At 36.2% G+C, this 27889-nt stretch overlaps 1 long non-coding RNA gene across 1 annotated transcript in view; it reads right to left on the bottom strand.

Annotated features, from left to right (window-relative positions):
* Positions 1-27889, bottom strand: part of LOC307185843 — a 200713-nt gene that overhangs the window by 38695 nt on the left and 134129 nt on the right. The window contains exon 3 of the long non-coding RNA XR_013828184.1: positions 20408-20495. This is a non-coding gene — a long non-coding RNA (uncharacterized lncRNA). The remainder of the gene's footprint in view (positions 1-20407; positions 20496-27889) is intronic.

Genomic DNA, 27889 nt, shown 5'->3' with positions numbered 1-27889 from the left:
GCAAAAAAAAAAAAAATCTACTTGCATTCTTGTAAGTATTTTTTTTAATAAATGTCTTCCTCTACCAGAATGCAAGCTCCAAGAGCACAGAGACTGTCTACATCTAACTTAGCATAATCACTAGCAGGCAGTAAACCTTCCATAAATAATTGTGGACTGGTTGAAGAGAGCAAGCCAAGTGCAAAAGCTACTTTTTTTGTTAAATTTCTTTTAATTTTTAAGCCTAGAATTTTTTAAAATTTCATTTTGATATATTATACTTGCAAAATGTTGCAAAAATACTACAGAGAATTCCCATATACCTTCCACCCATATCCCATAAATATTATATAACCACAGCACTATCATCAAAATCAAGAAATTAACATTAGAATCAACCTTAACATTAGGTAATACTATTATCTAATTTACAGACCTTATTCAAATTTAGCCAATTTACCCACTATGTCCTTTTTCTGGTTCAGGATTTAATCTACCATGACATGATGCATTTAGTTGTCATGTCACTTTACTCTCCTGTAATCTGAAGCAGTTACTCAGCCTTTCTTTGTCTTTCGTGAACTTGACACTTTTAAGAATGCTAGTCAGTTATTTCTTAGAATGTTGCTTAATTGGAATTCATCTGATGTTTCCTCATGATTAAATTCAGATTATTCATTGTTGGTAAGAATACCACAGTAGTGGTGTTGTGTCCTTCTCAATGCATCATATCAGGAGGCACATGGTATCAATTTGTCCCATCACAGGTGATATTAACTTTGATCACATGATGAAGGTGTAAAACAGCTGACAGAGAACAGTATTTTGTTACAGCAGCCCAGACAGACTAAAATAAAAGAGATCCATGGCATACACAAAATACATTAAGACACTTTGTAGAACAATCAGGTATGAAACAAAAAGAAGAAAAAACATTCTTTTTCTAACCAGTTGATAAATTTACAACAATATAGGGCTCTTCAGAGTTTCTGTTTTATCTTGTGTCACTTTTGGTAGGTTGTATTTTTCAAAGAATTTATCAATTTCATCTAAGTTGTAGAAATAGTGGCATAAAGTCGTTCATATATTCTCTTATTATCCTTTTAATGTCTATTAAGATCTATAGTGAAAGTCCCTCTTTATTCCTGATACACATATAATTTATGTCCCCCTCTCTATTTCTTGATCCCTCTCGCTAGGAGCTTATCAATTGTGCTGATATTTCAAAACAACTAACTTAACTTTGTTAAATTTTTCAATTGTCTCCCTACTTTCCACTGATGTTATACCTTTCTTCTTTTCTCATTAAAACATTTAAAAGCTATAAATTTCTCTCTAAGCAGTGCTTTAGCTGCACTGTACAATTTTTATAATTTTGTGCTTTCATTATTAGTTTAAAATGTTTTCTAAATTGACTAGTGAATTCTTCTTTTACCCATAGCTATCTATCAGAAAAACTAGAAATAACAAGTGTTGGTGAGTATGTGGAGAAAAGGGAACACATGTGCACTTGTTGGTGGGAATGTAAATTCATGAAGCCACTATGGAAAACAGTATGGAGGTTCCTCAAAAAGATTAAAATTGAACTACCATATGATCCAGCAATTCTACTTCTGGGTTCTTATCCAAGAAAAAAGAAAATACTAACTTAAAAAGATATATGCACCCCCATCTTCACTGCAGCATTATTTGTAATCATCAAGACATGGAAGCAATCTAAATGCCCATCAATGGATGAATGAATTCAAAAATTGTGTCATATGTATACAATAGGATATTATTCAGCCATTAAAATAAAGGAAATCCTGCCATATAGATCTATCTATCTATCTATCTATCTAGATACAGAGAACAGATTGGTGGTTGCTAGAGGCAGGCCAGGGGGTTGGGGGTGTGGAAAATTAGTCAACTGGGTTTTTTTCATTTAATCAACATTATAAAAATAAAAGATATTAAAAATTTTGTCATCAAATAAAAAATAATAAAGCAAGCAAGAAAAATATACTTCTTTCATGCTATGAAAATTTGCTAAAAGCTTGTCTTTCCAATAAAGGAAACTTGGAATTGATGTAACGGATAAAAGGAGCTTATGAAACATATATAGGCATTCTTGATAAAATAAAAGCTTAAAAGATATTGCTTTTGGTAAGGTAAAAAAGTGTTTGTTATTTTTTAATTCTGCTTTAGAAGACAGATGTTTTGCTCTTCTTGACTAGTAGATGCAAATGCAGCTTAACTGTTTTCCAACAGGAAAAAAAATATATTCAGTATTTCTTTTATTTTTTTCCTCTGTTATTTTAATTTTTTTTTTACTGGAGTATAGGTGCTTTACAATACTGTGTTAGTTTCTACTGTACAGCAAAGTGAATCAGCAATACATATGCATATACCTCCTCTTTTTTGGATTTCCTTCCCATTTAGGTCACTACAGAGCATGGAGTAGAGTTCCCTGTGCTCTACAGTAGGTTCTCATTAGTTATCTATTTTATACATAGTATCAATAGTGTATATATGTCAAAGACAAAGAATAGCATAAAAAGGATAAGTCATTGTCTTGCCATTCCTTTTGTGGTTCCCAGTTCACACATGTGGGCACATAGTTCACAGTGTAAATTGATACATTGATCTTTCAAATGATTACTTAAGAACCATCCATTTAAACTTGAACCATTCAAAAATTTTTCCTTCTCATTCAACAACAACAACAAAAGGTAATAAAAATCTTTCTGTGATGCCAGACTTTTCCTAGTGAAAATATATGGTTTGCCATAACCAAAGTAATTTCCTTTTGAAATCCAGGGTGTTTACGACTCCCACCAGTAGACACCGCTAAGTAATCCCTGTGAGTCATATGTGGCTGTGCAATCCTAGTCATGCTGTTAAGATAGCTGTCTCCTTGATGAGCATCAATGGCGTTGTGCAAATTTCTGAACAAATGTAAGGCTTACCCAGTGTCAAAGTGGGTAGTACCAATTTAAGAAAGGTGAGGATTTAGTAAGTCCTTTGAGACTGTCCAGAAAATACCTGAGAGATTTTTAAGAGTGTAACAAAGTAGAATGGAATTTCCCAGAGATGGTTGACTTAAGGAAAACCTCTTGGTCTCTTTTAGAAATTTGTCATTTGAGTAAAAATAAGATGCATGATTACTTTATTCCTAAGTGCCGATTAGGACCTCAAATAGTGCCTGGTGTCCATAAGCAAAAGTAATGACAAACTAGCTATAAAAATAATCTCAACCTTTAGATAAATTGTTGATCTTGATGTTTCTCTCTGTTGTGTTAAAAAAAAATAGAAGTAGGTTATTTACTTCCAAATGTTGAGGGATTCTCTAAATATCTGATATTTTCACTACATATAGAAGTCTGGTCAGACAGGTTTCTTTCAGTGTCTTAAAGATATTGTTCCACTGTTTTCTGGACATTATTGTTTTTGATATTAAATCATTTGTATTCTTGTTCTCCTGTACGTAATGTGTCTTTTTTTCTCTGGTAATATTTTCTCTTTACCTTTATTTTTCATCAACATGTGCCTAGGTTGGTTTTCTGTGTTTTTCTGCAGTAAGATTCTTAAATCAAAAATTAAGATCTTTTGAGCTATTATTTGTCATATATTTTCCACTCTAATCATATGTTAAAGTTTTTGCTATTGCCCCACAGAAATTGAGGCTCCATTCATTTTCTTAAAAATCTTTATTTCTTCTGTTCTTCAGATGGAATAATTTCTGTTGATCTATCTTCAAGCTTACTGATGATTTCTTTGTCATCTTCAGTCTTCTGTTAAGCTTCCAGTATTTTTAAATTTCAGACATTTCCAGAATGGCCATCATCAAAAAATATATAAACAATAAATGCTGGAGAGGGTGTGGAGAAAAGGGAATCCTCTTGCACTGTTGGTAAATTGATACAGCCACTATGGAGAACAATATGGAGGTTCCTTAAAAAGCTAAAAATAGAATTACCATATGACCCAGCAATCCCACTACTGGGCATATACCCTGACAAAACTATAATTCAAAAAGAGTCATGTACCACAATGTTCACTGCAGCTCTATTTACAATAGCCAGGACATGGAAGCAACCTAAGTGTCCACCAACAGATGAATGGATAAAGAAGATGTGGCACATATATACAATGGAATATTACTCAGCCATAAAAAGAAACGAAGTTGAGTTATTTGTAGTGAGGTGGATGGACCTAGAGTCTGTCATACAGAGTGAAGTAAGTCAGAAAGAGAAAAACAAATACCGTATGCTAACACATATATATGGAATCTAAAAAGAAAAAGAAAAGAAAAAAAAAAGGTTCTGAAGAACCTAGGGGCAGGACAGGGATAAAGACTCAGATGTAGAGAATGGACCTGAGGACACGGGAAGGGGGAAGGGTAAGCTGGGACGAAGTGACAGAATGGTATGGACATATATACACTACCAAATGTAAAACAGATAGCTAGTGGGAAGCAGCCGCATAGCACAGGGAGATCAGCTCAGTGCTTTTTGACCACCTAGAGGGGTAGGAGGGAGACCCAAGGGTGAGGAGATATGGGGACATATGTATATGTATAGCTGACTCACTCTGTTATAAAGCAGAAACTAACACATCATTGTAAAGCAATTATACTCCAATAAAGATGTTAAAAAAAAATTTTCAGACATTTCACATTTCAGTTCTATAATTTTCTAATGGTTCTTTTTCATAGTTTCTATTTCTTGGCTGAGATGTCCTACTTGTTAGCTCTTTTTTTTTTTTTTTTTTTGCGGTACGCGGGCCTCTCACTGTTGTGGCCCCTCCCGCTGCGGAGCACAGGCTCTGGACGCGCAGGCCCAGTGGCCATGGCTCTCAGGCCCAGCCGGTCCGCGGCATGTGGGATCTTCCTGGACCGGGGCACGAACCCGTGTCCCCTGCATCGGCAGGCAGACTCTCAACCACTGCGCCACCAGGGAAGCCCCCTGTTATCTCTTTAAGGTCACATTTTCCTTTATGTCCTTAAACATAGTTATAATAGCTGCTTTAAAATCCTTGTCTGATAATTCTAGCATCTGCATCATCTAAGAGTCTTTACTGATGACCTGTCCTCTTGAGTAAGGATTGCAATTTTCTGTTTCTTCATTTGTCTGGTTATTTGGAATTGTATTGTGTGAATGATATTTTGTAAATATATATTTTATCTTGTGAGTGATATATTGTAAAGATTCTGGATTTTCTTATATTCTTCCAAAAGCATTGTGGGTTTTGTTGTTGTTGCTGTTGTTGTCTCAGAAGACAGTTTATTTGACTGAACTCGAAATCCAAACTCTGTATCCCTGTAGAGTGAAGCAACTGAAAGCCTATTCAATTATTTTAGCCTTAGTTACTCCATACATGTGCAATTCAGGGGTCAGCCAGAGATAGTGGCAGATTTTATACTCAGAATTTGGGGGTATCCTGTGTTGATTTTCTCTTTTCCTTTGTTTTCTCCCTGTATTAATTTCCTAGAGCTGCCATAACAAAGTATTACAAACCGGTGGCTTAAAACAAGAATTTATTCTCTTACAGTTCTGGAGGCTACAAGTCCAAAATCAAGGTATTGGCAAGGTTGGCTTCTTCTGGAGGCTCTAGGAAGGATCTGGTCTATGCCTCTCTCATAGGATCTAGTGGTTGCCAACAACAGTTGGCATTGCTTGGTTTGTTGCTGCATATTCCAATCTCTGCCTCCATCTTTACAAGGTCAGTTTTCCCTCTGTGTATGTCTGTGTCAAAATTTCCCTCTTCTTTTAAAGACACTGTCATTGGATTAGGATCCATTGTAATTCAATATGATCTTGCCTTAATTATATCTGCAAAGTGTCTATTTCCAAGTAAGGTCATACTCACAGATTGTGTGGAAATGAATTTTGAGGGAAACACTATTCAACCCAGTACATTCCCTTACTTCCCAATTGCTGTGGCGGTCTCAAACTCTATCCCCTAAGTCTTCAAGCCATTAAGACTACAGATTTCTATCCAAGTTTTAGGTGCTCCTTATGTCACTGAGTGGGCCTGCACTCAGTCAAAAAGCCACACACACAAAAAGAAACTCATAAGGGCTATTCCCTTCTTCCCCAAATCATGTCCCCTCCAGATTTTGCCTGCTTTTGATCTTATAAGAATTACGCCATCACATCTAGAGTAGACTCACCTGTTTTTCTAACAAGTTTAATAGAAAAAAATTAAGAATTAACATTTTGCTTCATGTTAAATAACATGTATGGATTATGCTATATTTTTAAACCATTACTTAACTCTAATATGTTAAATATTTCTACTTCATCACTTTGAAGTTGTTTTTCCCCATCAGAAAGCATGCACGGTATCTGATGAATAAAATATTAATAATAATAACATTTATTACTGAATGTTACAATTACTCTTCTAAATGCCTTATATGTATTATTTCAGTAAATCTTCACATCAACATACAAGTTAGGCAGTAGTTTTACAGAAGAGAATTCACTTTAGAAATGAGGAAACTGAGGCCCAGGAGATTAAGTGGCATGTACCTGTTACACAGGTAGTATATGGTGAATTGTAAGAGCCCATGCATATAGCCATTATGCAGTACTGCCTCCTAAAAACACAAATTGTTGTCTTTGACACTAGCTTGGATCATTATTAACCACAAAAAATTAGTTATTTATAAGGCTGCATTTGTCTAATTTTCCCTAATTTCTAGTGTGTTGTGTGAAGTAAATAGGAAGTAAATAGTAAATAAATATTGTAAATATATGATTTTATTAAATGGAATAGTTTAATTTCAGAATCAGAGTTTATTTCATATTTTTCATTTTTCTAGTTTATATGATTGATATATCAGAAATTCTTTAAGCACTAAAGCAAGTTCCAGAATTCTCAAACTTGTACATTCTCTTTTTAAATTTATCTACAAGGCAAGAAGTATAGGAAAATTAGATTCAATGCGATTAGTGCATACTCTGCAAATACTTGCATTATATTTTGTTATACCCTTAACTTTTATCATTGAGAAAAAATCCCTTTCTCTCTCTCTCCTCTCTCTCTCTCTCTCTCTCCCTCCCTCCCTCCCTTTCTCTGTCTCAGCTATTTGCTCTTATCATAAACATGACAAGCTGTAAGACATGAACAAGTGTGTACTTAAGCAAAATAGTTATTTCCTTAACTTGACTCAGCAAGGCACCCTAGAGATTAATACTGTTACTGATTTCACAGGTCTCTTGTGCATGTGAATTTCCATGAGATTCTATTCAACTGGTGTAACTAAGAAGAAAGAACAATGTTCCTCTATACAAGGTGGGTTTTGCATTGTCCCACACATAGCCTGCTGATGGCCGTGGGATGGCAAAGTCATCTTCATTAGACGGAATTTAATAGTGAATCAAAGTTCTTGTGGAGAATAGACTGATCTAAACTTTAGCCTCCCTTGGGTCCTGCTGAAAGATTAGAGGGAAAGAGTAGGGCCTTAGTAAGTTGAATGTATCAGATTGTTTTTCACTAATAGTTCTCTTGTAAAACTCTGAAAACCACCCAGTTTAACCCTTAAAAAAGGAGAAAGAAAAAGGAGTAGGATATGGGGAGGGAAAAAACTCAGATAGTATACTACGGGCATTGATTGCATTGATTTTTGAGATGTGCTGTTATCCCTGTAGCAAGTTCCACAGGTTGGATTATGTACACATGACCAAAGTTTGTCCATCAGAAGTAAACCAGTTTTCATGCTACATTTAATAGTCCATGCCAGATGCAACAATGCTATAACTTTAATAAAAAGTTTATAAAATACAATTGCCTTTAAGTTTCGTTCTATGTTTGGAGATTCTGAGACTCAATCTAAGGGTGTAGTTCTTTGATACAATCTTTTCAAACATATTCTGAATCCAGGAAGAGTTAATGGTGGAAGAAAAAGGAGGAGCAGCGGAGGTAAAATGTATCAACCAGCACCTGTACAGCAGGATCAGACATAGTTAACAAGAAAAAAGGAAGGAGAAACAAATGTGTTAGGTGATCTTTAGTCTAAAGAAATCTCTGTTGGGCAACTGGGCGTTTTGCTCCTTGCCTTTTATTTCCAACTTCCTTTCAAAGAATTCGTTAAGTGAAAAGAGAGATGATGGCAGCTCAGTATATCAAAGCTCAGTTATCAGTTGGCTTATTCTAGTATCTTTAGTCTTTTGTGGATGCCTTATGATGTGTTGTGTGGTAACACTGGAAAGTCAATCTTATACCAGTGATTGCCACATAAATGTTAAGGAGTCTGAAAAAAAATCACAAAATAGAAATTGTTGCTCTCTCAGGTATAAAGTGGCACTGATAAGAATTAATGTATCCAAAAAGATTTGGGTAGGTTTCTTTTTCCTTTTTGTTGGGGGGACGGGGGTTGTGCAGAGGGATTGACTTATTTTTTAGTAGGGTGAGAAGGAATGTCTAAGAGAAAGAAAAAGGCATAATGGAGACTGTTTCATCATCAACTTTTTTAGAATTGGCTGTAAGCACGCTGTCCCGATTAATGACAAAACTAAATAAAAAGCTTACTGCCATGACAAAGAAATCTGTTTTCTGTAATATTTTTATCTTTAAAAATTCACAGGAACTCTTAAAAATTAAACCTCACTTTAAAATCAAAGTACACCTTTTGGGGGACAAATGTACTTTTGCTAAATCTATAACAGGAAGACTTTTAAAACCCTTGAAAGATAGTGTACTGCTCAGCAGGAGACACCCTCATAGGGATAGTGAAGAAAATTGAATGAAGGAAGGTACAGTTGTCACAGCTGTGGGTAGGAGTAAAGGAACCAGTAAGAGATGGTGAGTCAGCCAGGGACCAGCAACAGCAGGAACCCATCACCACTGGAAAGCTACTGGGCAAGTGGAAGAAGCAGTGTTTCCAGACCAAGTGAGAGCTCAGCCACATGAGAGGGACACGGACATAGAGCCAAAGCCAGAGAGAGGGAAGAAATACCCTGATCTCTTTCTCCTCCTGTCCACTTATCTCCTGCTGTGCCTCCAGAAGCCAAACCCCTCCAGAAGCCCAAATGAACTTAGTGCTGCTGTCTTCAAGGATCAGAACCTCCCCCTTCACCAGCCCAGGGCACAGACCAGAGCAGAGAGAGGAAGGAAATTGACAGTGCGGTTTGCAGATGCAAGACCAATGGAGATATTGAAAGAGAAATCACTTTTTATCAAAAGCCAAGAGAACCTGAATCACAGTCCTTAACGCATGAGGAGTCAATTTTCTGTGACTGAGACTATATTCCTGACTATAGCCTCAGTAATGATCTCTTAGCTGTGATGGATCACAGGTTGAATGCAATCCTTTTTCAGGAAAAATATGTTTAAAAGAACGTGTAAAAAAGAAAAGAAAAAAGATGCATGAGATTTTCTTTATGGACAACTTTGTCCATAGAAAGGACAGGTGTAATCTGTTTTATTCAGGTTAACCATACTAATTCTTATTTTTATTTTGGTATAACTATATGAGTTCGTGTCTTTATTTTGTTATAGCTGTATGAGGTAGCATGACATATTTTCTTCAAAATCACTTTCATCTACTCCTTAGAATGTTTTAACACTGGGTAGCATTGCATATTGATTTTAGTCTGCAAATCTTCTCTAAGAGGGAACAATACTGCAATGAAGCCACTGTTTAGATGAAATGATCCCTCGGGAGATAGAAAATACACCATGCATCTAACACTTTATAGCTGAAAGGGACTTTAAAGATCAAGTCTAAACCTTTTATTTTGCAAGTGAGGACAAAATATAGACATAGTTGTAGTTTTCTTATTGCAATACAGTGCTGGGTTTTAGGGCTTAAGATCAGAACCCAGGTTTCCTGGCTCCTTATCTGGTTTTCCCATCTTCCCATGGTATATAGTTCTCATTTATATTCTTATTATATAGTCAGACCAATTTTATTTCAAGGAAACAATAAATTCCTTCCTAAAATTACCTGTACAAAAGTGCACTGAGAAGATGTACCTGTCACCTTAATGTTTCTCAGCCAAGATGTGAAGATACCATGCAGAGTAGAAACAATGTCCCTGTGGATTGTCAGAAGCTCTTAGAACTGCCTGTACTCGTCTCTCTGTGAACCTTGGATCTATCATAAGCCCACTGGCCAACTGTGCATTCAAAGGCTCAAGCTCCCTTGGCCTCATGTTTTCTCCACCAAACCTAGTTCATTATTTTGCAAGACCTATAAATGAAAGAATTTTACCTTGTGTTTTAACTCCATGAAAATAAATTGTCAGGGCTCACAAGGAGTTTCCTAGATATAAATCAGTTCATTTGACTTTTGGTTCTGTCTTATCCTTTCACTTTGACACTCCTATTACTTAATCTGATCATTTGCTATTCTATTTCCTCTTTAATGTCTGCGATTTTTATCTATGTTGTCTTGCTTTGTTATACTTCCCTGCAGTAAGCAATGACATACAAATAGAGGACCCAAACTTTCAGGCAGGTGTGTGTTTGCTGTGTGCTTACAGATAGGTCACCAAAAGTCCATGCAAAATAGGGCACTTCACACGGCAGCAGAATTTCATCTGGAGTAACAGGTGTGTTGTAGAAGGGAACTGTAAAAGCCTCAGGTTGAACAATGGCTGTTGATGTTTGTCTATGTTTTATTCTTTCAGTTCACCTAATGGGTCATGTTATTGACATCTGAACTCTACAGAAATGGTCATGGAAACCTCTGTGCCTCGTGTTCCACTAGTATGGCGTTGATCTTCCTAGGACAAGATCACCAAGTGTTCTGCCTCCATTCCTCTCAAAATAAAAATTTGCAAATTTCAGCAATAAAATAGTTATTCAAGGAACATAGGAATATAAATGATTAGGCCTCTGGCAATAAAAGCTTAAAAAAGTTTCAGTCTTCTACTATGAGATTATAAAAGTAAAATAAATTAATATGTATTAAAGCAGGCGGTATTTGGAATGCGTTTTTTTTTTTTAAATCTCCTCAATCAGAATAGTATTACATTTTAAAAAATACCCATTGTAAAGATTTTAAGGAGTGAAATAGACTTACATCTTTCTAGAATATCTTAAGTTCTTGCTCTTTATAAAGTGGGTTGGCAAATCTGTGGTTCTCAAATATTTGTTTGTGGACTAGGGCCAGTCTGTGGCAAAGATTTAACCAGTCTATATTGAAAAGAGAAAATAATAGTAAGGGAAAAGGAGAGAGAGTAAGATTTCTAAAATGCCGAGCTTTCTTTCCTGAGGGAAGACCCAACTTTCCTCTAGGATTTTTTTTTTTTTTTTTTTGCGGTACGCGGGCCTCTCACTGTTGCGGCCTCTCCCGTTGCCGGAGCACAGGCTCCGGACGCGCAGGCTCAGCGGCCATGGTTCACGGGCCCAGCCGCTCTGCGGCATGTGGGATCCTCCCGGACCGGAGCACGAACCCGTGTCCCCTGCATCGGCAGGCGGACTCTCAACCACTGCGCCACCAGGGAAGCCATCCTCTAGGATTTTGCCAGTCTTTTCTTCGGGAGTTAAACGATTATGGTGATAAATGGAGGCTGATTTTTTAATGTCCTTACTTAACAGAAAGTAATTGACAAACCCATGTCAGTATTCTCTCTCACTCCTTTTTTTTAAATTTAAAATTGTTTACTGATCTGTGAAATGTACACACCTAGGAAGGTTCTTATAAGCCCTAAGATGCCAAAGCTGACTCTACTGAAGAGCCAATCAAATGTAGCTGAACTGTTCTATTTCTGATTTATCACAACTGTTGCTATCAATTCCAAATGCAGACAACTTGAAGATATCAATCCCTACCAATGGAAGGTGAATTGGAAATTTTAATCTTGTTAAAAATTACTCATACCTAGTCGGATTTTCCTCATTGTCCTCACTAGCTTTGTTAACTGTCTCCTTACTCTTCAACATGACCTCTCAGTTGTCTTTTCTATCAAATATTGACACTGGAATTTTCCAAATGATTCCAAATCATTACACACTGCTTATATTTATTTTATTCAACAGACCAATCCTTAAAAACGGAACAATTCTCTCCAAACCTCTAGCACTGAAGAACTGAAAGCACTAGCAGAAGTTAACAACTCAGGCAAGCAGGTGGTATGAGATAAGAAAGTGGCTTTCCTAATTATTAGGGAAAAAAAAAAGTACTGAGGCTCCTACATAAGGAATTATTTCCAAGTTCGCTACTCTGCTGGGAAAAATACCCCTGAGCCTTCTTTTTGCAATTCACTGAAATTTATTTATGTGAAATTACTGACGGCCAAAGAGAAGAGCAAATAAATAGCTCTGAGCACTGTCTGCCTCACTCCACCCATCAGTGAAAGACCCTGAGTGTCCATCTTCCGGGGCCTGAAGAGACGAGGGAAAGCTTTGGATTGGCTTAATTCTTTGGGCTGAAAGTTCTTACAAATAAAGTTTGTGCCCCTCTCCGAGTCCTTGGACAGCCTGCACAGGGCCAGGACTTGAGGCAAACGAGGAGGCACTCACTCTAGGGCCCTGCAGGCTCAGGGTTGTCACTGTGCGACCTGCCCCTCTAAGCCTTGCCCTCCAGGGTTGCCTCATCCTGGTCCTGAGCCCACACGTTAATGCATTTGAGATTTGATAGCAAACCCCCAAACAACAGCATGGGTGGGCGTCAGGGGTGGGATTTATCTTGCTACACCTAAAGAATGAATTTAGGAGCGATGCCTGGTGGAGAATGGAAGGACCTTCCCTGCTTGTCAGCAATGAAGAATATAAAAAGCCACAAAGTTTTTATACCTTTCATGCATGTTTCACAATATCTTTTTTAATAACTTCTTTTCTTTATAGCTTAAAGATTGTCAGTATGTAAACAAATGCCCTTTCAAAAATGATTCAAAGGGCGCAATTTTTGGAAAGGATGTTTTCCTCAACCCTTCCCTCTCTGCCATTGAGAACTGTTAAGCCATAATCAGCAAACCCCTTTAGCCTTAACCTCTGTGCAGTTTCTGTGGTTCTTTACTTGAACTGAAGCATTTCCTCCAGGAGTCTATTCCTGTGTTAATCTGTCTTCCGAAAAGCAGCTCTAAAATGGGATTAAAGGCACAAAGATTTTCTCAAGGGTAATGCCCGGCTGAGAGAAAATGGAGAAGTAGCCAGCACAGGCTGGGAGAGCTGAGACTGTGGTGCAGGTATGACAGGGCACGAAGGAGAGAGAGAGGGAAGCAGACTAGACAGTCCTGCAGTCTAAGGACGGGTCTGCAAGGCCAGCGAGGGCCCATGAGCAGTCCTATGTCTCCCTAGAGCTGCCTTTTGCCTTAGCATCACCCCTGCCGTACTTGGTCAGTGCTTGGGGCAGCCTGTGGGCAGCATGGTCCTGGTGCCAGAACCGGCTGCTGGGGCCCTTGGTTAGTTAATCTCCCTGTAGTTGGAGGTCTGCAAGGCACATTCTCATGGCCACCACAAGGCTAGCTGTGGCTTCTTAATCTTTCACACCCCTCATGCCTCAGAATTAGGACTGGTATCCCTTACTCCTCTGATAAAACTTTTGGACCATTCCTCCTCTACTTTCTTTTTAAGAACAAAATAAAACCATGAACTTATCAAAGCAAGCAAACAAACCAGAACAGCAGCTTTCAGACCCACGCCTCTTAGCGGGCCCATCCGCTGAGCACTCCTCGTTCACTGAACTTTGATATTGGACAGTGGTCTTCCCCACTCTAATTCTTTCCAACACAGCAGGTAAATTCAATACCTAGGCCTCTCAGTTTCTCATCTTCTTCATCATCATGACCTTCTCCTTTACCCATTCTTCCACACACCCTCAAAGGCCTGCTCAAATAGCACATTCTTAGGGAAGCCTTCTCAGAAACCCAACTTGATCGCATCCTCCTGTCCTGTACTTCACAGCATCTCTGCTGCTCATTCAGAGCTCAGTGAGTTTTGAACATATATGTTTAACCATGTTATTTGACTATTATCTTCTCTTTACCTTTAGTTCCATGAGGGTCAATTAAGTCTGTTCTGCTCTTTTCTTTATTCTTAGCATCTACAAGGTACCTGGCACATTGTAGATAGTTAATAGATATTTTTTGTATAACTAAATGACTAATAGATTAAATAAATGAATGAATGAGTAGATGCGAATTGAGTTATGTGAATGAATGTTGTTGCCAAGGGTTATGTCCGGCTAAATTTGAAATATATATAGCTATTAATGTAATTTAAAATTTCTGAAGAATTAAAAAAACTTTCTTCATTATTTTATAGCCTATTACATATTTTTTCAAAAAATTATGCTTCACTTTATCATCTAAATGACTTTGGATTTGTTTTTTATCTTAAACTACAAACGTCTTGACCACAATGTTCTTTACAAGTCATCTAAGGCTTCCTAGAAGTTCATAGCCCAGGGTCTTACACATAATAGAATTTACTATATACGGCATTAATTTGCAATGCATTAATTCAGCTTCTCTAAGATCTGGTGTTTTGTTTTGCCTAATGGAATTAACCATTTGTCTGATTTCTCTTCATTTGTTTTCACTGAGAGACATAGTTAACTTGACTTATACTTGGGGATTTATTTTCATCATAAGATCTTTATAAAGAATGCATCCATTTCTGATCTTTTATTTTTTTTGGCTTGGTTTTTATTTTTCTGAGTTATTATGCTTTGATTTTTTGTGTGTGTTTATTTTTTCAGGATTTAATTACAATTAAGTTTAAGGACCTAAGTGTAGATTTTCTACGACTGCCTCAGGAAGTTTTGTTTGTTTGTTTGTTTGTTTGTGTTTTTTTTGCGGTACACGGGCCTCTCAGTGTTGTGGCCTCTCCCGTTGCGGAGCACAGGCTCCGGACGCGCAGGCTCAGCGGCCATGGCTCACGGGCCCAGCCGCTCCGCGGCATGTGGGATATTCCCGGACCGGGGCACGAACCCGTGTCCTCTGCATCGGCAGGCGGACTCTCAACCACTGCGCCACCAGGGAAGCCCTCAGGAAGTTTTTTTAAACATGGGTGGAGTGCAGCACTATTTAAAGGAAAGTATAATATTTTGATCAGTTTTCCATATTTAATTTACATTTTTTTGAAGTTTGCTTTTTTAACAGTTTTATATATTAAATCAAAATATGTAATTACAAATATGACTGGCATCTTAGAAATTTTGCCTTGGAAATGAAAGTGTTCTGATCTTTATTATTCTTGGGTTTCCCGTCAGGTTTAATGCTAAAATTATTGTTTTATCCTACTATCTTATTTTCATCTATTTTCTCCTCTAATTTAGTCCAGCATTTGTCAATGTTTTTGTTCTCAGGACCTCTTTATATTCTTAAAAAGTATTGATGATTCCAAAGAGCTTTTGTTTGTGTGGGTTATATCTATCCATATTTATAATATTAGAAATTAAAACAGAAATATTTAAAGTATTTATTTTTTCAATCATTTAAAGTAACAATAAACTCCGATATGCTAACATAAATAGTTTAATAAAATGAGTTATATTTTCCAAAACAGAAAAAAATACTGAGAAGAGTAGCATTGTTTTTCGTATTTGCAAATCTCTTAATAGAAAAGACCTGTTTCAAGAATCTAGCCTGGGGCTTCCCTGGTGGCGCAGAGGTTGAGAGTCCACCTGCCGATGCAGGGGACACGGGTTCGTGCCCCGGTCCGGGAGGATCCCACATGCCGCGGAGCGGCTGGGCCCGTGAGCCATGGCCGCTGAGCCTGCGCGTCCGGAGCCTGTGCTCCGCAACGGGAGAGGCCACAACGGTGAGAGGCCCACGTACCGCAAAAAAAAAAAAAGAAAAAAAAAAGGAAACTAGCCTGGTGGTTACCAGCCAGGGGCGAGAGGGTGGGAGCGACTGGAGATATTGACCAAGGAGTACAAGCTTCCAGTTATAAGATGAATAAGTTCTGAGGATCTAATGTACAGCACAGTGATCAGAGTTAACAATACTGAATTATATACTTGAAAGCTGCTAGGAGAGTAGATCTTAAACATTCTCACCACAAAAAAGAAATGGTAATTATGTGACGTGATGCAGGTGTTAGCTAACGTTATGGTGATAATCATTTTGCAATATATAAGTGTATCAAATCAACATGCTGTACATCTTAAACTTACCCAATGTTAAATGTCCACTGCATCTTAATAAAGCTGGAAAAAAATTTTTAAAAATTTTTTAAGTGAGTAATGTATAGATTAAAAGAAAACAGCTCTTTCTAGTCATGCTGAAAGGTCAAGCAAAATCAGGAGTAAGCAGTGATCATTGAACTTAGCAATGTGATCCTGGGTCACACTGCTGATTCCTCAGCGCTTCTCTAACCTGAGAAATTAAATATTTAGTTAGGCATCTCAAAAATATGGGAGTGTTTCTATTCTAACATAATCCATATGCCATAATAATCTTAAAGGTGGTCTGCCCTTACTTCTATCTTATTTCACATAAAAACACTAAGTCAGAAAATAAAAAAGTCATAAACCATATAATTACCAAACATCCAGATGGTCCTACACTTCTTAAAATGTTCTTCCTATTCTTATGCAACTCTCCTAGTGAGTTTATTCCTATAATCTTGTTTCCTTTTCTCCTACATATAACTAATAGTGCATTCCCTGTTTTTCATTAAGGCATGAAGATGAATGGACTTTTGATTTATGACTTTCAGGTTATTCGAACTTATGAAAGATTTTTTTATAGATAATCATAAAATTATGATTAAATAGAATTTGAGATTATATTAAACACATTTGTTGAAGTGCAGAATATCTCTATAAATAAAGTACTGAACTGATACATCTTTTAAAGTAAGCAAAAATAAGAAAAGTTTTAAAACAACTTGCATTATCATAGATACACTTTCAAGGAAACTTTTTCAATAATTTACTAATAAAGCATTTAAGTTACCAACAAATTGAAATAATCTAAAGTTAATCAAGGTTTGACATATAAAATATCTTTTCATGTAATTACTTTCCATAACTATATTATTTCTTGATTATTTTATTTATAAAATTATTTATAGCCCCTATATATTTACATAGAAAGATGTCCACAATATATTGTTGAGCAAAAAAAAAGCAGGTTTTAGAATAGTGTGATTAGTATTATTCCATTCAGGATTTTTAGAAATCTACATATATTACATGTATGTTTGCAAATATATGGGAGGAAACTGGGAGAATATATGTCAAATTATTGACATTATTTATAGTCCTAGTAAGGGGTTAAAAGAAAGGATTGTGTTTTATACACTTTTATATTGTTTGGGATTTGCCACTAATAAATACTATTTTCTATGTCTTTAAAATATATTAGATTGTCAAAAACAAAGTTTCTCCTTTCATTTTGACAAAGTATTTGTTTTAGTATATACATGTCTGTAACTTGGATTATACATACTTTTCATATATTAAAATATATATCAATAAATATTCTTGTTTTGGTAAGAAGAGGGTTTTTTTTAACAAATTAGAATCAGAATTTTAGGACTTCCGTTCTCTGGAGTTTTAAATAATCACAGCTGCACAGGTGCAAAAGCTACAAGACAGTGAATCAAGAATGATTGCTAGAGACAGCCTGCATATTTCTCTTAATGTAAAATCCTATTATGAAATAATACTTTGTGGTTCTCTGAAAATTGAAGAAACCAGTTGCAATCATTTAAGTTTTATGAGGTTTTTTAGTTAATTGCATTTTCCAGCTTTCTTATTAGTTGCATTGAGGTAAATCAAGATTTTGTTCTCCTGCTTTTAGTTCTATGTGCTTGTTTTCTAACATGTTGTCATAGAGATCAAGAAGAAAGAGACTTTATGTCTAGTGCCAATTTGTTCCAAAAATGAGACCAATTGTCACAAAAATACATAAAGTACCTCAAATTACCAATGACTTTCACCAAAAATCCAAATACAGTTATTACATATTATCAGTAATAATACAACTCTCATCTTTACTACCCTATACAAGAGACTGTTTTCTCAACTTTTTTAGTTTACCTTGAAAAAATTGTTGTGTAAAAAGCAAGGTGAAATGGCCGGCAGATCGTGTTCACCAGGACAAAGCAACATCTCACAGAAAACCTTTAACCTGCAAAACATCAACCTGCATCCTTTCACTTGTGAGAAGAGAGTCCAAGTGTCTGATGCAAGAAATCTAACAGGCAACAAGAACCCAGCACAATTAGAAACACAGCAGAGAAAGAGCATGCAATCAGCTGTAACTAACCATCTTTTCAAAGAAAAATTTCTTTGAATTCCAATCAAGACAGCTCTGTCTTGTAGACTGGGGATGATTTTGAGGGGTGGGCTCACGGGAATATTACTAATCCTCTAACTCACAATAGCAAACCTCAATAGACTAGCCTTCCACACTACATGGCTCTGACTCAGCCATGGCAAATTCACTTATCCTGTTTCAGGCTAATTAAAATAAGTTTGTGGTAGCAATTTTACTGAAATTCTAGCTAACCTAAAGCAAAAGTAAATCGTAATATGCTATTTTCCTTATCTACTGAGTCGGAACCAATGCCAATTCTAGATTTGTCAAGAGTGCTCAGTGCATTGATTATGCTTCCAAAAGCCAAATAATAAACATCTTTTAAATTATTTCACATGAGTAATATTGTTCACACACACCAGATTTCACCGAAAAGAAGCAAGGCACTTTTCCTTTTCTCCCGATCTGTAAATCAGTAAATATCCATGATATACAGAACACTCTGTCAACCACTGCATTTAGGTGAAGGGTGGGAATATTTATTCTTTTCCATTGTACCTTTAAAACATTTTTATCATGAGTATTTTTGTCAGTTAAATATAGCCTCGGTTGTTTTTTTCAAAACATTACTTCTCTTGCAAATAGTCTCGGATAAAAAATATATACTCTTCTTATAAGTGATCCAAAGAAAACCTGTGATATCTTTGCCTTTCTCCGAGGGGGAAAAATGCCAATTTATTTTTCCTTTTATGGGGAAGATATACTCCTTCTATTCTGGAGATATTCATTCACACCATTTTCTAGTTGGTAAAACTCTGATTTTAAATATTTGACCATGTCAAAGTGAGAAATAAATTTACTAAATGGTACCTTGCTGCCTATTTCCTTATCAAAGTGTGTCAGCAAGAGTCCCATCAAGAAAAGAGCTAGGAAAGCAGAAACTGCTCTAGATATTTCTATCAGGAACCAGGTAATTCTTAGAAAAATGGCTCAGAGACTACTGCAAAATCTCATATCTCAGAAGTCCACACGCCTTCCTGCTGCTGCCAGAGGAAGGAAAACATGGCACCAACTTCTCTTCACCCTGCAGGTCTGATACAAATGCATCTCCTAGCAGACTCTAACTCAGAACATGGCTGGGAATGTAGTTCTTAAGTGTCCTGCTATCTCCATACAAAGGAGAACACAGCAGAGGGGAAATGATGCTAAATTGCTAACAGATAATATGTAGGTAGGAGGTAGGATTGAGGCGAACTCTGTCCCAGTGGTAATGTCCAAAGACGTTTAAGCTGTGATTTAACAACTCATTGTATAACTACTGAGATGAATAATAGTTATAATCCACTCTCAGTTATCCATTTAGGGAATTTTCCTCTTTGATCCTCCCATTTTTATTTCCTTGACCACTTGGATAGGGAATTTAAATCCCCTAAATACTTCCTAAATACTAATTTCAATGATCTAACAGATAAAAACCATAAATTAACTTACCATATACCTGTATCTACATTACTATATATCTATGGAGAGAATATACTAGGTGCAAGGCACGTACTGGAAGTCGCTCTGTCGGATGCAAAGATAGCCCCTGCCTTTCAAGTGTTCACAATTATTGGGAAGCGAAATGAAAATACAATCAATATAACTCAAGGCAGATTGTGTGCAACTAACAAGAGGCAAAAGAAGAAGTAGAGCAGGAGAGATTCCTATGAAGTAATAATGAGGAACTGGAGAAAGCCATGGGGAGGCAATGCTTTTTGAGGTGTAAGGATTCTGACAGATGGAATTGGAGTGAGGGGCATGCCAGAACAAGAAGCCAGAGTGAGCAAAGTGAAGAGGCTGAAGAACTTGCTAGCATTAAAGTAGCAACAGATACTACAACAGATGCCCACAGGGGCCAGCAGTGATGGAAATGAAGCAGCCTATGTGGAGACTGTGGCCAGAAAGTGAATGCACAAGCCACCTAAGGAATGTCCCTGGTGAAAACGTTGGCCCCGTGTTATCAGAGCTTCCATTGTTCAACCGAAGTGAAAACTCATATTCTAAAGTAAAACTCCAATTTTAAATTGTTAACACCTAATTAAAACAAAAACTAAAACAACTAAAGCCTGTTCAAATCAAATAAAACGCATCTATAGCCCATATATGGCCCCAGGGCCATCGATTTGCAACTTCTGGGTCAGATGCCCTCTACAACCCCATCCAAGGAATTCTGGTTTCAATTATGAACTTCATTGAATAATATATGTTCATCTTTTAAAATTATGCATATTAAGCCTTACCTCAGAAATTTTCTTCCTATAAATTGTGTGTCTTTGAGTTTCTTCATAAATCATTGTAGAGCTCTTTAGACTTTCATTTGCAAGGGGCCTAGAGTGATGTGGAGAAGTGACAAGAAAGAGAAAACAGAAAGAAGATAATTAGAAATGCAGATTCTACAGACATTTACCAGTGTAACTAATATTTATCAGTCTCTGAGAATTGAAGACTGATGATTTTATTTATTTTCACTAACCAGGGAGAGAATAATGAAAAGTGTTTGTAGTAGAGGAAATGTTGACTTTCTGGAATAATAATAATTAATTACATTAGCAGAGGTATACCCTGCTAATATACCCAATGAATATAGATATTTAAAATCCAGTCTACTGTAATGTTTCCTTCCATGTGTGGACATTCTTTATTTTCAAACATTGCTTATTAACTAATTATTTCCCCCAAACTGTGTGATCATACCATCATACATAACAAAAAAAAGGATAGTAATAACAGGGCATAGGTCAAGAAGTAAAAAAAAAATGCCTAAAAAGTAGCCTTAGTGCTGTCTTGCTTTATAAGCAGTTTCAAACTGAGTTGAATGCTGTACCAGTGAAAAATCGATCTACGTTTTGTAAGAAATTTAACAAAAGACGCAAATAATATCGTAAGCCATTACATAAAGTTTCTACTTTCAATCAAACAGGCCAATGTTAATATTGAATTAACTATGTTAATACTTCTGATCACATAAGTCTTCTGTGTGTGATCTGCCACCAGGGGAAATCACATTTATCTGAATTTCAAGGAGGAGAGAACTCCTCAGGAGAATCTCTTTTAATAGTGTCGTTATGTACTCAGAAAACATTTCAGACTAGAAACTTGGATAGATATTTGAATTGGGCTTTTCCCAATAGTGGTGCTTTTTCAATAAGATAGCAGAGTAGCTAATGGAACATAATGAAAAAGATCAACAATAAAATCAACAATTTCAGAAAAAGAAAAAAACCACCTGACAATGTTCTCTTTGCTTACAGTTACCGCTTCACAGAACAAGCAGTGTAGAGTGTAGGTAAGCATACATACTTTCAGTCTCAGAACAAAGAATAGAAATCTAAAAAGGTAAAAATGAAAATGTGTGCTATTCCGCTGCAATGTGGCTGAGAGTTATAAAGGCCCTATGAACAATATTGAGTTTGTGGCGGCACAATCACATCACGAAAGATTTACTTTCACTCTGCAAACTCAATATAGGGCAATAACAGTCTATTACAAGCAGAGCAATACAACATCAAAGGAATGTTTAAAAGAACCAGACAGAACCTTTAAATCAACACAATTGGGTTATCTTCCCCCAAAGGAAGCACCATGGGAGAGCTCATAGCACGGTTTTTCAAGAGGTATTACTAATTTACCATAAGTTATATTTAATACACTTTTAAAATGTGTTTTGTAATCTTTCTCCACTTTTTAGAACACAGAGCAATAAATTAAAAGAGAAACAGTCCCCAAAGAGCAAGAGACTGGGAGAAAAAATGACAATAATTTTATTCTTTGGGGGTTTAACATTTCAAATAATTTTTCCAAGCTGAAAAGGCTGTATTGGATCTTTTCCTTCTCAATTTCAATAAGATTCTTTAAATATGAATCTAGAGGAATAATAGTAAATAAAATAATAGTAAGTTTCTACTATTTATATTTATAAAATTGATTCCAAATTCCATTAAAAATAGCAATATTCATCATAACATATTTGAAAACTAGTAAGACATCCTCTTTAACATCTCCAGTAAAGAAGTAAGCAATTTTATTCTGCCTTCTTATGACTGAAATGAACATTTGACAGGTTGAGTTTCTTATCCAGGTCATGTCAAAAATGGTAACAGAATTTATTGTGGAGTAGTACTATTCATTGCTGGCAGTTCTCAGGCATTTTCTCAGCATTTTACTATTTCCACATGCATTTCTATTTTTAATGTATATAATAGTGTGTTTCATTTAATAAAGTATTGATATAAGGTATTATTTTTCTATGTATGAAGAGATGTTACTTTTCTATATGTAGAGCACGGGTTTTGTTATAAACTTTAAATCCACGCATTTGTGTTTCCCATGAGGATAAAGGGAATAACCGAGTATCATCAAAACTTCGCCTCATCTATTAATGTCTGATATTTGCACACATAAAGTCATAAATTTCTATATGATGCTAATAGAACTGCTTCTCCAATTCTTTCAAAAGATTTTTGCCTTTTGTTTAGCATTTTTGTTTTGGCTTAAGTTATCCTGATTCATACCAGAGATATATATGCAAAAGGCTTTAAATTCTGGATAATTTGTATCTGTAATGGCTTTTCAGTACATGAATATTTTAGTACTGAAAACACACCCACAGCAGGTGCACGAAACTGCCTGTAACACATGGCATATGGGAAAGTACTAGGGTTTGTCCCTTTTGATATAGCACGGTTTTATTGGCATCATACTGTAAGATTTTGTAATAAATCAGATAGTGTATGGATTTATACTTATACGTCTGGTGTTGGAAAATATTTAATTCATGTTTATAATGTTTTTAATTTTATAACCAGCTTCCTAAATTTCTTTTCAATTGACCTTTGTGTCAAAACCATTTCATTTGAAATTGCCCATTACCAGATAATCTTTTCAGCTATCTGAGTTGTTTTGCCCTTTTTCTTTTTTGAAGCATGTTCTTTTTTAGAAGTCCATCCAACTTCTTCATACTAATATTGTGAATTTAAAGGCAAAACTCTGAACCATATTTGTTATACTTGTGCCCGGGCAGTAGAAATTAATTTCATCGGTTATTACATACCCTTGGTGAGGTTTTTGGAGTTCCATTATTTGAAACAATTGTTGTGAGTGTGATAGAATTTTCATATTTCATATTGATGTGATTAGGATATGTGTTCCCAACATGTGTTGGCAGGTTTAGCTTGTTAGCTTGTTTATAATCATCAGACCTGGTCCACTGAAATAATAACTAGGAATTCACATTTTTCCCCCATCCATTCAACCAATTCTCTCACTAAGATCCAATGTCCAACAAGAAGCTTCATGTCATACGCAGTTCCAATGTTATAAAAACAACCACACTGATATTTGTTCACTGCCTGATGTCAGCACAGTGGTTAAAAGAATATATACCCTGGAGTCAAACGTGACTTTGAAATTCTGCTCAACTACTTAATAGTCACGTGATTGTGTCTCAATTTCTCTTCTATAAACAGAGATAACAGTAATATTTATAGGTTGCTATAAGGATAAAATCAGATTTTGCTTATAAAATGCCTAGCTCTATGGCATATAGTATGTCCTCATGAGATGTTAGCTATTCTTATTGAAAAAATATGTTCAGAAATGCTCTGACACCTTCCAATTAGCGTCATGAGTATTACAAAGTTTACCCAACTATGGAACCTACTGGCTGTGATAAAACAAAATAAGAATGTTGACTCTTGTGCAGAGATTATAGGACCAACACCTGCTGCCTAACAGTAGTGGGACTCATACCAAGTATCAATGAATGAGTAACCACCCTAAATAGCTATCACAGTCATAAGGCAGTTGGTTCTATAGTCTAGATCTGTTTAAGAATTGAACCAAGTCACCTGCTGACTATAACAGCCATTCAGAGGAGTGATATAAAATTTAATGTTAGTGATTATCTCTTATGATATAACATCATGTGTATATTGCTTTCCAAGACTTGCTTAAAGAACATTTTAGAAATGATACTCAGGGTTGTTTCAGTAATAGAAGTGAAGCACCATCTATTTTTACTAAATCATGGCCTGTAAAAAAAAAAACTGCAATTCAATGGCATCTAGCTCATCAATATTTTTAATTAAGGTAGAGCGGAGAATATGACTATTGTCAGAAACAGACAATTCATAGCAGTTGGCTTAACAGAAATTTTCTAAAAATAGATCACACTCTTTTAACAGTGAGGCTTGACATTAAAAATTACAATAAATGTATTATTAAGGTTTTATTAATTTTCTTTCATCATTTGTTATTAATTGACCAAATTTATGCTTGCGTTTTATTTGGGAATATTGCTTCTGCTGGACTGGTATGCCCCTTTTTGTCCTTAACCACTTCCTATAAAGTGGCAAAAGTAGACCATCCTTTCACTATTTTCTGGTTGACTGCCATATCTTAGGAAACACTCTTCTTCCCTCCCTAAGAAAATTCTATGAGTGGCACAGAAATATTTGAAGTTAACACCATCTTGGTAGGTACATTCATAGTTCATTAAATATATATTCATTTCTTTTATTTGTGATTACATGTATTTATTTGGCCTTACTCTGAGTCTGCTATTTTCCTTCAAATTCCCTGTAGGCAGAATTTATATTTCCTACCTTTTTTCTCCTATTTCCTCCATACTTGGTACAGTGCTCTTCAAAAGCACTTAAATATGGCATATAGTATGTACTCAAGAACATAACAAAGGATAGGATAGGTTTGTCTAGGATCCATTAAAAGATCAAGATGTCTTTAACGGCCTGAGTGGTTCAAATTCTCACACTTTATTATTATTTTTAAAAATTTTAATAGGGATCAAAACATTTTACTAAAGAATTGATACTACTCTGGTATATTTTCCCATATTGCCCAGCAAATATGAATAAGTTAATCAATAAATTAATGCATGAAGACAGATAAAAGAGTTCCAAGGTCTTTCTACAAATCACAGCCAATTAATGCAAACTAAGAATTTCTAGTTATTAAGACCAATGGTCTTTGCAGCCTTCTCAAATACAAAACAAAAAGTAAGTATTATATTACTTTATATCTCAATGGAAATTTACAAGCAGGGTGAGGTTCCCATTTATCCCCAATCTAGAGACGATGTTGATGATAAAAACAAGTCCAAGGACCTAAAACAAGTGAAATGTGGCCAATGACTTCAAAGAACCAATTCTAGGTTTACTATGCTTGTATCTGAGAGATATCTGGGATCCTGGATGTGTAAGAGGATGACCTCAGTCTGGGAATTAATCCCACCTAAACCCCCAATATTCCTCAAGATTAGACTAATCTCTTAAAATTTTGGGTGAGATGCCAGGATTTTTCAAATTAGGTGCTGACTAACTAATAAATACCCAACTACCCTTACTGCTTCCACAGCCTAAGGTGCCAGCCACACAGCTGCATATGATGGTATATGATAGATTATACTTACCATCCATGTTCTATCCACTCTCTTCTCCTGTTACCCTTCCTAACAAAATTCTAGGAATCCTTCAAGATCTGGATAAAATATAATTTCTTTTCTCAATTATTTCAGGAGTCATTTCCAAACCTTACCATTCACATGCCCATCACCTCCCTCCCTTCAGCCTTTTGCTTATTCAACAAATATTATTTGAGCATCTATTATGCTCCAGGCACTCTTCTTTATACTTGGTCTGAGCCAAGCAGATAAAACTCTTGCCCTTGTAATGCATAATTTCCTTTTTTTTCAGCATCCGAAATCTTTTTGCTTATGTGCTGCTGAAGCAAACACTATAATGTTTAATTTCTAATAGAAGAATAATTAACTATTCTATGTTCTCACATTACATTATTATTGCATTTGTCACATTTATTGTAGATAGTTGTTTATATGTCTTTCTTACTGGATAGCAAGGACCAGATAACAATTATCTTTTCAATTTTTATCACCAGCACCCAGCACATTGCCTTGCACCATGACATAAGGGAAGAGGCAAAACATACTATACAGTTTGGAGGCTCCCTATTAAATTTGAATTTGCTCAATATTTATAATTTCGTTACCAATTGCTGCTTAAAAAACTAACCTAAAAAATTAGTTGCTTAAAACAATGCTCACAATTTTATAGGTCAGAAATTTGGAAAGGGCTCAGTGGGGTGGCTCATCTCTGATCCACATGGCTTCAGCTAAAGCTATGGTGGCTGAGGCTGGATTATTCTCTTTCGGGATGCCTTCTTCATTCACATTTTCGGTAACTTGCAGCAACTAGTTCTCCTCTCTCTCTCTTTCTCTCTCCCTCCCTTCCTCCCTCTCTCTTCACATAAGTTCTTATCCTTCAGGGCCTCTCCATGAGATATGGGCTTCCACAGCATGGTGGTCTCAAGATAGTCACACTGCTCACACGGCGGATGGTTTCTAAGGGTAGAAAGCAGAACTGCCAGGCCAGTTAAGGGCTACACCAGGAACTGGCACTGCATCATTTTCTAATGGTCAAAACAGTCATGAAGACTGTCCAGATTTAAGGAGATAGAGAAATAGACACCACCTCTTGATGGTGGAGTGGCAGGTAGTACAGAGGGCAGTGGAATGACCATATTTTGGTGGTCATTGTAGAAAAATACTTTCTGCCATTATTTATGATAGATGTCTAATATGTCTAATCAGCCATAATGTGTTTAGGGGACATATCAGCATTGAAGTCAGATTTAAATTGTTACTGAGCAAAAATAACCTACTCCTATCTCAAAGATTTTATTTTCATATACTAAATGGGTGGTGATGAAAAACATTGAGCAAGCAAGAATTCTAACAACTTCTAATATCAATATTTTAAAAAACATACCTCAAAGTTATTAAGGGGGATTTACTAAGTTTTTCAAATTAAAAACACTTGATATCTCAATTGTGTTCCTTCTAAAACTTACACAATTTTGAGTTATTTCTTAGACATGTATTTCTCATTAACTTTTTTTTTTTTTTTTTTTTGCGGTACACGGGCCTTTCACTGTTGTGGCCTCTCCCGTTGCGGAGCACAGGCTCCGGACGCGCAGGCTCAGCGGCCATGGCTCACGGGCCCAGCCGCTCCGTGGCATGTGGGATCCTCCCGGACCGGGGCACGAACCTGTGTCCCCTGCATCGGCAGGTGGACTCTCAACCACTGCGCTACCAGGGAAGCCCCTTCTGTATAGTTTTTAGTTAAGATTATCCTTGATCCTTGGGCTAATTTGAGAAGGTTCCCCAAATCAATCCCAACAGGAACAAGTAGGCCAAGCACATGTCACCTCATTTTCTAGACCCCTTTCATAGTATAGTATATTATGTGCCCTGATATTTTTTTCCAGCTGCTTATAGTCCTTTGGGGAATTCAACCATTTATTATGGAAATAAGAAAACTGGCCACATAGTAGAAGGCTAAATAATTGTATTTGGGGGGGAAATTATGGGTATGAATATTCAATTATGGTTTTGTGAATGTATATCTGTGGTGTTTTAGTTTAAGTCATCAACTTTGCATTATGATTGTACAGCAAGTTTTTCATTGCTCTTTTTACCCTATTCATGTTATAGTGTCTATAAAATAACACTTTATGTTAAAATCAATCTCTATGTGGTTTTAGTAATTCAAGGTGGCATTTATAATTTTCTTGTAATATGAATTAGTATGAGTTTACTTAAATGGTCAACAGCATTAATACAATGCAAAGCACTGCCATAATTCAGGTATAGAGACTCTGGTTTATTACTCAAGGTTGAAAGCCCCTTT

Source organism: Stenella coeruleoalba (genome assembly GCF_951394435.1).
Source record: "Stenella coeruleoalba genome assembly, chromosome: 4".
Taxonomy (NCBI): domain Eukaryota; kingdom Metazoa; phylum Chordata; class Mammalia; order Artiodactyla; family Delphinidae; genus Stenella; species Stenella coeruleoalba.
This window is presented reverse-complemented; position numbering and strand designations above follow the sequence as displayed.